This window comes from Chrysoperla carnea, chromosome 4 (genome assembly GCF_905475395.1).
Source record: "Chrysoperla carnea chromosome 4, inChrCarn1.1, whole genome shotgun sequence".
Lineage (NCBI taxonomy): Eukaryota > Metazoa > Arthropoda > Insecta > Neuroptera > Chrysopidae > Chrysoperla > Chrysoperla carnea.
This window is the reverse complement of record NC_058340.1, coordinates 10,627,409-10,635,942: the sequence shown is the minus strand read 5'-3', so window position 1 is coordinate 10,635,942 and position 8,534 is coordinate 10,627,409.

The following is an 8,534-nucleotide window of genomic DNA, read 5'->3' as shown; positions in this document are numbered from 1 at the left end:
GTAGTATGTGGAGTATAAACGTTTCATAGTAATAAAAAGATATTGGATTTTCTAATTTTTTTACAATTTTCTTTAAAAAATTTTTGAGGCAAGTTGGGTATAATGTTTTTGTTCTGTGGAAAGCTTTTGTACCTAAAATTGACATGATAAATTTATATTCAAAAAAAACATCATTTTTCACAAAAATTTTCTAGTTCTTAAAACACTTCTTTTTAGTGTTGGATTTACTTAAAATAGTTCTACTGAACCTTTTACAATAAAGTGAAAGTATTATTGTCTTTACAACATAATTATTATACAGGAAAGTTTAGCAGCATTTTGAAACGGTACACCTTAAGCTTTTATGAAAGAATTAAGCAAATGATAAAATAATAAATTTCAAAGTTGCTTGTGTATAGTTATAAAAAATTTGTTGCCTAACAAGTAAATGAAAAAGTTACAGAAAAAAATTTGTTTTAAATTGATAAAAATTTCTATTATGTTAAGAGTGTTGATATAATTTTTTTTGTATACAAAATCTGACAAATGTAAGTCGAAAAAAAAATTTTCCTCTAAAATATTATTCATTACTAAAAAAAAAAAAAATTTGATAATAAATTTCTGTATTAACACAATTAAAAGTATTTAATACATAGCAATATTAATTATATGAAATTAATTATTTTTAAAACAAATCAGGTATTAAAAATGATGTATCCATTTTTATTTATTTTAGCAACAAAATAAGGGAAAATGAAGGATGTACTATGTGTTGTTTTAAAATTTTGTATATAACAGCGGAATGTAATAGTTTTTTTGAAAATGAAATATGTTGAAAAGTTTTTCAGAAAAGGAATTACAAAGCAAAAGTTTAATTGAATGTATTAAAGCAAAATTTTGGGTCATTTTAAAAATGAAATTTAAATTAATAAATTCTATAAAATTTTTGCAACTTTTGAAGTGAAATTTTTAGATAAGTTTATGTAAGTTGAAAATATAAGGGGGAAGGTGACAAGTCCTTAAAAATAGAGATTTGATTCTAAAAATTTAAAATAAAACACTTACTGCCATGTTGTGTATCAGAACTGCGTTGTTTTGAGTTTATCCAAAAGAAAGTGATCCAAAAAAGGTCGAAGTGATTCTATTACAATACAGGTGTAAGCTGTAAGCCGATCTCTTCAATACAATTTAAATGGAGTTGATAAATAACTCTGTTGTATTATGTTGTTTCCTTGTGAATAATGTTTATTTTTAATCCCCGGTTTAGAGCTCTTAAACGAGTGAACCGATTTGAATGCGGATTTTTGCTTGTTTCGATGGTAATTTGATCGACATAGTTCTCAGCTATATTTCAAGAAAATCTGACGGGGGGGGGGGGAAATCAAAATTTAGAAGAAAGATACCATCCCCCTGGTATCGTTCTTCTAAATTTTGAAAAAGGTTTATATCGGTTGTTAAACGGCTTGATCACTCGAACCTCGTTAAGTTGTAATCTTCAGTAAGTCGAAAAAATGCCATTTCCTTCCGCTGAACCCCAAAATACGCAATTCGAATTTTTTAGACTTTTTAAGTCGAACAAAATGTTATTTCCCTGTGAGGTATTCATAATAGGTAGATATTTTCGGTATCTTGCTAAGCCGAAAGCTCATTTACTCGAAATTTTTTGTGTTCAACACTTATTTTCTTCATTTGTAGCTAGAATACAACTGAAACTATCTCGATCTCTTCAAAATCGATCCAGGTAATAATAAATCACCAAAACAAATCTACAAATTTTATATTTCTAATGTTGTTAGTTAAAAAAATCTAAATCTGTCTTTTAGTTGAAGATGATTCAATTCTCCGCTAGGTTAGGTTAAGTTATGTAAGGCTAGATTGTATTGGCTATCCACGAAGGACACACTTTGGCAGTAGAGCCCATTGTGATACCATGTATGTGTTTTACCACCTTCATGCCCATACCATGCACTATACAGCCCATCATAACTATTAATTAAATTAATTTTTGTTGTGGCGGCGGAATCGAACCCGCTACCCTAGGCATACCGCGAACGGAATTGGTTACGGTTTAACAAACTGAGCTACGAAGGTGGACTCTCCTCTAGTGCAAGAGAAGAAAATGAGTATAATAAATTTTGTTCCCAATGTTAGATACTTTCTAACTAAGGTTGCAAGGTGTGAGTGTTCGAAGGAAGTTTGGGACTCAGAGCAACTCAAGGACGCCCCAAGGGCAGGTCAGGACAGTTATCACCCCCCCCCCCTCCCGGGGCTAATAAATCCATATTAATTTAAATGGTCAGGGTTAGTAGATCCATAAATTCATATTTTATGGACCATTAATAAAAGATTTCACTTCAATGGTATGAGATTCCTAGAAAGCCATATGAGCCCATTATTTTTAAACATTTAAAACACACAATGTTCAATCACTATTATGAAGCGTCGTTTATGCCAACTTTAAAACACTTTTCAAAAATATTTTTACATTGAAAATAAAAAATTTTTATAAATGATTACATTTAATTTTATATTAACAGTAAAATATTTATATTATTTTAATTATATTTTTACAAAAGTGTTTGATTATTGGCACAAATGGTTTTTCATACATTATTTTCAAACTTACAATTACAACTTATAAATATCAGCTACATATAATATATATTTTGTTATATAATTAGAGTCAAAATTTTGCTATTACAACAATATTTACGAATAAAAAATATTGTAAATATAGTAAATAAAAAAAAATTTAATCACATTTTCCTAATAATTTAACTAATTATACATAATATTAAAAAAAAAAAAAAAGAAAATTTATTACTAAATTAAAAAACAAGAAAAAACGGCTTCATAAAAAAAACAATAAAAAGTGTATGCATTTCATTAAAAAAAAAAACATATATAAGATAATAAAATAGCTTCATAGTAGCGGAAAATAACTTCCATTTGCCGGCCATTTTAAATGTAAATGTATAAAATAATAAAAAATGATGAAATGGAGTGTTTTATTTATATAAATAATTATACATACATAGCGATGTAATTAAATAACAAAAAAAAAATTAGTAAGTAAATTACAATAAACGCCTCGTATATTAATTAATTAATTATTAATATTTTTATTTATTAGGATAATTTTGTAATTTGTTAATAGCACTTATAAACGTTTGTTTGCTCTGCACTGTTAAACATTTTTATTGTTCATTTTTTCAAGTCTTCGATAATTTGAAATATCTCAAAAACGATGATATTTAATAAGTATTACCAAAACTTTTTGTTTATTATGCAACTTGTTAAACATCACTGTAAATATGTTTGCATAACTAGGTAGTTTTTAGTATATAAATTGATTTTATATAAAGGGGGGCAAAATGATGTGCGGTTTTAAAAAGATCTTTCCAAATCATTTTTCATTTCAAAGTAAATAAATGTAATCTTCTTTTAAATATAAATACAGTTGGATCACATCCGTTCAAACGTGCACATTCTTCTTGGGGACTTGAAGTTATGCTTCATTAATCATTTCCATGCCAGTGGGGTTTGACCCAACTTCTGTCAGAACCGTTCGTTCGGTATCTTAATTGTTGGTAATGGGGATACATTAAATGTTGGTAATTGGGGTTGATACATTTACTCTTTAGGTACCTCACCACTTAAAAAAAATCGCAGGATTGCTAATTTACAATTTACTTAAATAACTAAATTCTCTAAATCAATTTTACAATATTATTTTTTTAGTGGGTTTTTATTTTCGTTGTAGAAAGCAGAGAAAAGGAACTTTCCGGTTCAGGAACTTTCCGCACAACTTTTTGCACGAGGTTTTGGGACAATTAATCTCTTAAATGTTTTCTTTGGTGGCCGTTTCTTGAATATCTGTGCTTCTATTGATTGGATTGATGCCAATAAAAAAAAATTGTTTGTTTGAATTTTTGCATCGAACTTGTTTGTTATCGAACCCTGAGCACCCTCAAAATCTCAAGAAAACCGTAGAAACCTCATACTATCAACTTTCTCTGATAATTTTTGAAAAAAAAGGAATTGAGTTGAAATTCTGGATAAAGTTGTAACTATGATCAAGTAAAATTTATACAATTCAAGAAAAATTTATTGGAGGTTTTTTATGTACTTTCGGATAGTGCCAACGGTTTTTTTTTCAAAACCAAGGAAGAGATAAATCGCCCCAAAACCGTGTACAGAAGATCGTACGGAATGTTCCGGAACCGAAAAACTCTTTTTCTCTATTTTTAACAACGAAAAAAACTAATTTAAAAAAATTATCCGTCTCCAAAATATTTTTTATATATTTAAAAGTTTTTAAAAAGTGGGTAATGCTTTTTTCAAAATCGCACTTTAATCGATTCCACCTTGTATTATAGAATATTGCTCAATATATTTATTCAATGTAATCGCTTTTTTGTAGATTTTTAAACTTTGGTATCATTAATTAATACATATCATTAGATACTCTGTAAATTAAATTATATATGATCTGTACATTTTAATTAATGAACTTTTGAGCGTAGTCGACATTGTACAGGTTACAATAATTATATATGCACAAATTTCGAATTTCTGGTAAAACGAATCTCTACATTTTCTATTAAAATGAATTGAAAGTCAATCGGAATGAATGGGGAATTCAATTACATCGATTTCATTTCATTTAAGCCCATTTAAAAATATTTTTTCTGATTCATTCTTTTGAATTCATAATTATTTTTTATTCAAAATTTGGAATGACTTCCAATCGGAATAAATAGGTAATTAAAGTTATGTTTTTCCTATTCATTTCGGTATTTTTGAATTTCTGATTCATTTTGATAAAAAGTCTGGTGAAATTTACTAGAAATTTTTCTTGTAGGTACTTAGTTTCCAAACACTATTTCGATCACAGATGTATATACTTATTTATTATTTATTATTTGGCTGCGCAAAGTTTTGTGTTAAGTTTCAATTATTTTTAATAGGATGAAATTAGTAAAAAGGCGTTCTAGGCATCATTATTTCAATTATTTTAGCGATCTAATTATGGTATAAATATCTGTGATTTAGATTTGCATAAATTTTTAAAAGCATTTTTCTTTTACTAATCGATTTTAAAAAATATAAAGAAACATAAAATTTTTTATTTGGATTTATGAAATGTAAAAATAATTTTATACAGGGTGTTGAAGGAAGTGAATAAGAGAAAAATGGTGAATAATGAAAGGTCTTCTTACGTTTCTCAATCTGATGTACCATTAACGAGTTAGGGCTTCGCTTTTTGCTGTTCACTACTTTTGAGCACTCTGTTTTACGATTTTTCTTATGTCTAGATTATACATGGTGTTTCAAAAGTATGGAAACTCGCGGAAAAATGAAAAATACGATATCCGATTTAGTTTTTGACAGGAAATCCTTGTGTGACCTTGGATTTGACCTTGAACATAATCTTAAAGCTACAGCGAAATAAAAATCGATATTTCAAATGGGAATCCCTATTTGTATTGCGAATTTGGAAAGAGCAGAATATTTTATGTCCAAATATGCCTTTGATCATCAAGATCATTCCAAGGTCAAAAATCTTATTTCATAGGAAACTAAGGCAAGGGGGACAATTCTGACAATCCTTTTTTCCGCTGACTCTGCCAGATCTTTAGGGTATTCATACTTTTGGTATACCCTGTATAAAAATAGTTTAAAACTGTTTTAAATTTTAATTGGGAGACTCCATTTGCAAAGACTGACTAGAAATACATTATTTTTGAATATGGTTCAAAACATTCTCGGCTATTTGGTTAGGTTGCCAATATTACTTTTGGTTTATGCGGTTTAATTAAAATTTAAAATTATTAGGTTTGATTTAAAAAAATCTTTTAATTAATAAAATTAAAAATATTAATTACCTTAATAATCTTGCTGATTCATTAAAATTTAAATGGATCCAATATTATTATTTTGTCGTATTATTTAACTTAACAACACGTTTTTTTCGTATTTTGCTCAGGACATCAGTATTAAAACATACACGATCAATATTTCTGCTAATATTTGCAAATATTGAGACTGTTAATCGTGTAAGGACCTATATGTACAAATCGATTTCTAATTGAAATAATTCTTTTAAAATATATGATAAAATTTGTATACTAAAAACTACATTTTCTTTCAAATCGTTTGATAAGAAATTAAAGACAATAGACATATGAAAGCAGATATTTCAAATTAAACGCATGAAATATTTATATGACTGTTAATAGTTTTTATTAAACTAATAATAATATTTAATTATTTATATTGTATATGTGACTAGTCGCTGTGAATGTGATAAATTGATTGTAATTATTTATTAAATTTTTTTATTTATATTTTATGCTTATTGTTTATTTATTTGATATATTTTCGCTAGAAAGCTAATAGCAATTAAGAATTCAATAAATTCACATGACTGGGGAAATTTTTAAGCGCAATTATGCAGTAGTTTAATCTAGGATAGTATAGGATTACCCATTTGTGTCACAGAGAACCGAATTCGGACTATCGCAGCGCTAGGAAATATTTATAATAGGAGATAGGACTAAATTTTTTATATCGCTTTAGTTGAAGAATTCTCATTTCACGGATTGAAAAGTGAAGTTGGATTGAAAAAGTCCCTACTAATATGCAAGATATGAACGTTTAAAATTTCTAAATAAAAGAAGGAGATACCAATCAGTGACGTTATACGTGGATATCGCCATAGAGATTACATATAAAAATTTGTTTTTCTAAAAGGAGATGAGCAACCTTTGAATGAAATCTTTGACTGCTTATAAATTTTTCGTTTTTTTATCAATTTTAATTTCACTTTCAAATTAGTTTTATGGGTAATATGGCCAATTCGACATTAGGATTATCCTCTATTTCTGTATCTCTTCATTTTATAAATAATATGAGATTTTATTATTTGTATAATAATAATGCTTGTATTTTTATATAATAATATTTTTTATTGGAAAATGTAAGCAATTTCTTTACATGGATAAAATCTGTGCGTGAAAACTCAAAGGATATTAATAATACCTAGTCTGAAAAGATGTAGAAATTATAAATATTTCCCCACGTGGCGTTAAATTTTAGGATACTTTTCATGTGTAAAATAAAGCAATCGGAACTCAAAAATATGTAATCTATTCCCTCATCATTTGAAATGAAACCGGTATCGAACTTACACTAACACTGTCTTTAACTCAGTTAAGTGAAATAATTGTTTTTTAAATTGTAAATAAAAATATGTTATAAATTAAAAGTTTGTATGCATGTTTGGATGTTTGTTACTCAATCACACAAAAACTACTGGATCTATTTTGATGAAACTGAATTTGTTTAATAGCTTGTGGCTTGTGGTCAGACTTATACAAATATGATATATGCTTCATCTCGATGTCGGCGAACGGAAATATAACGACAAAACCACATTTTCTTACAATACGCATATATTATTTAACGATAACAACGAGCTACTAGGCCCAAGTCAGGTCGAAGGACTGGAAATAAAGTGGATAAGGGGGGCTAAGCGAAGGCAAGTGGGAACAGGGAAGGATAGTATGGAAAGGACAGTATAGCAAGAGCGGGTGGTAAGCTATGACGTGGTAATTTTTTTAAGTTAAAAGTACTCAGCAAAACAGACGAGGAGCGGCGAGTAATAAATACTTGGTATTTTTTTTACCAAGCGAGTTTTACGGCTCGTAAATCATTGCACACATTTGTGTGCTATAATTTGTGTGATGATTTGCAAAATGTTGCAACCATATATTGATGTCAGCATGAAAGTCAGAGCTGAGGAACCCAGAGTGACGTTCCGATTTTGACGCATCGATTTCGTTTTAAATAATTATGAAATTATTAAGACTTCATTCGGAAATAAAATAAAAAGTAATGAGTGTTCTAAATTTACGTAAAGATCATTTTATTTTCTTTGACTATTTGAAGAATGAAGAACAAAAACAGAAGATGAACGTTAGAACTTCAATAAAATATATCAATACTTTATATGGCTATCTATCGGCTAAAACCAGAAAATGTTGGTTATATAACGGCATTAATGACAACTTTTGGTTGCTGAATACAATCTGAATACTAAATAAGAAAATGCAAATAAAAAAGTTTTTTATGAGATATAAAACAAGGTGTAGCATTTTAATACCTTTATCGCAAAAAATTGAGTTCAACGATTAATATAAGCTGTAGTAGAGACGTTCGAAATTTGTTCTACTTACCAATAAAATTTCATTTAAAGCTGTTTCCTATAATTCATATCATCAACATTGTAGAGGGTGGATAAATGGACCTGGATAAATTTTTGTTGAGTATAGTGAATCTGGTATCACTATCAATCTCTATTTACATATTTGTACGAAATAGAGAAAGATAATCAAATCCAAATTATTTACTACCTCCAAGTGATGATTTAGGGTCTATTTAACCAATAAAAAATGTATTACCATATTTATTGCTTTTCACTTGGAGGGTAAAGTCAGGTATTTTTCACAGATCGGTTGGTTTTGTGGCTTTCTTCTGCGCTAAATTTTTAC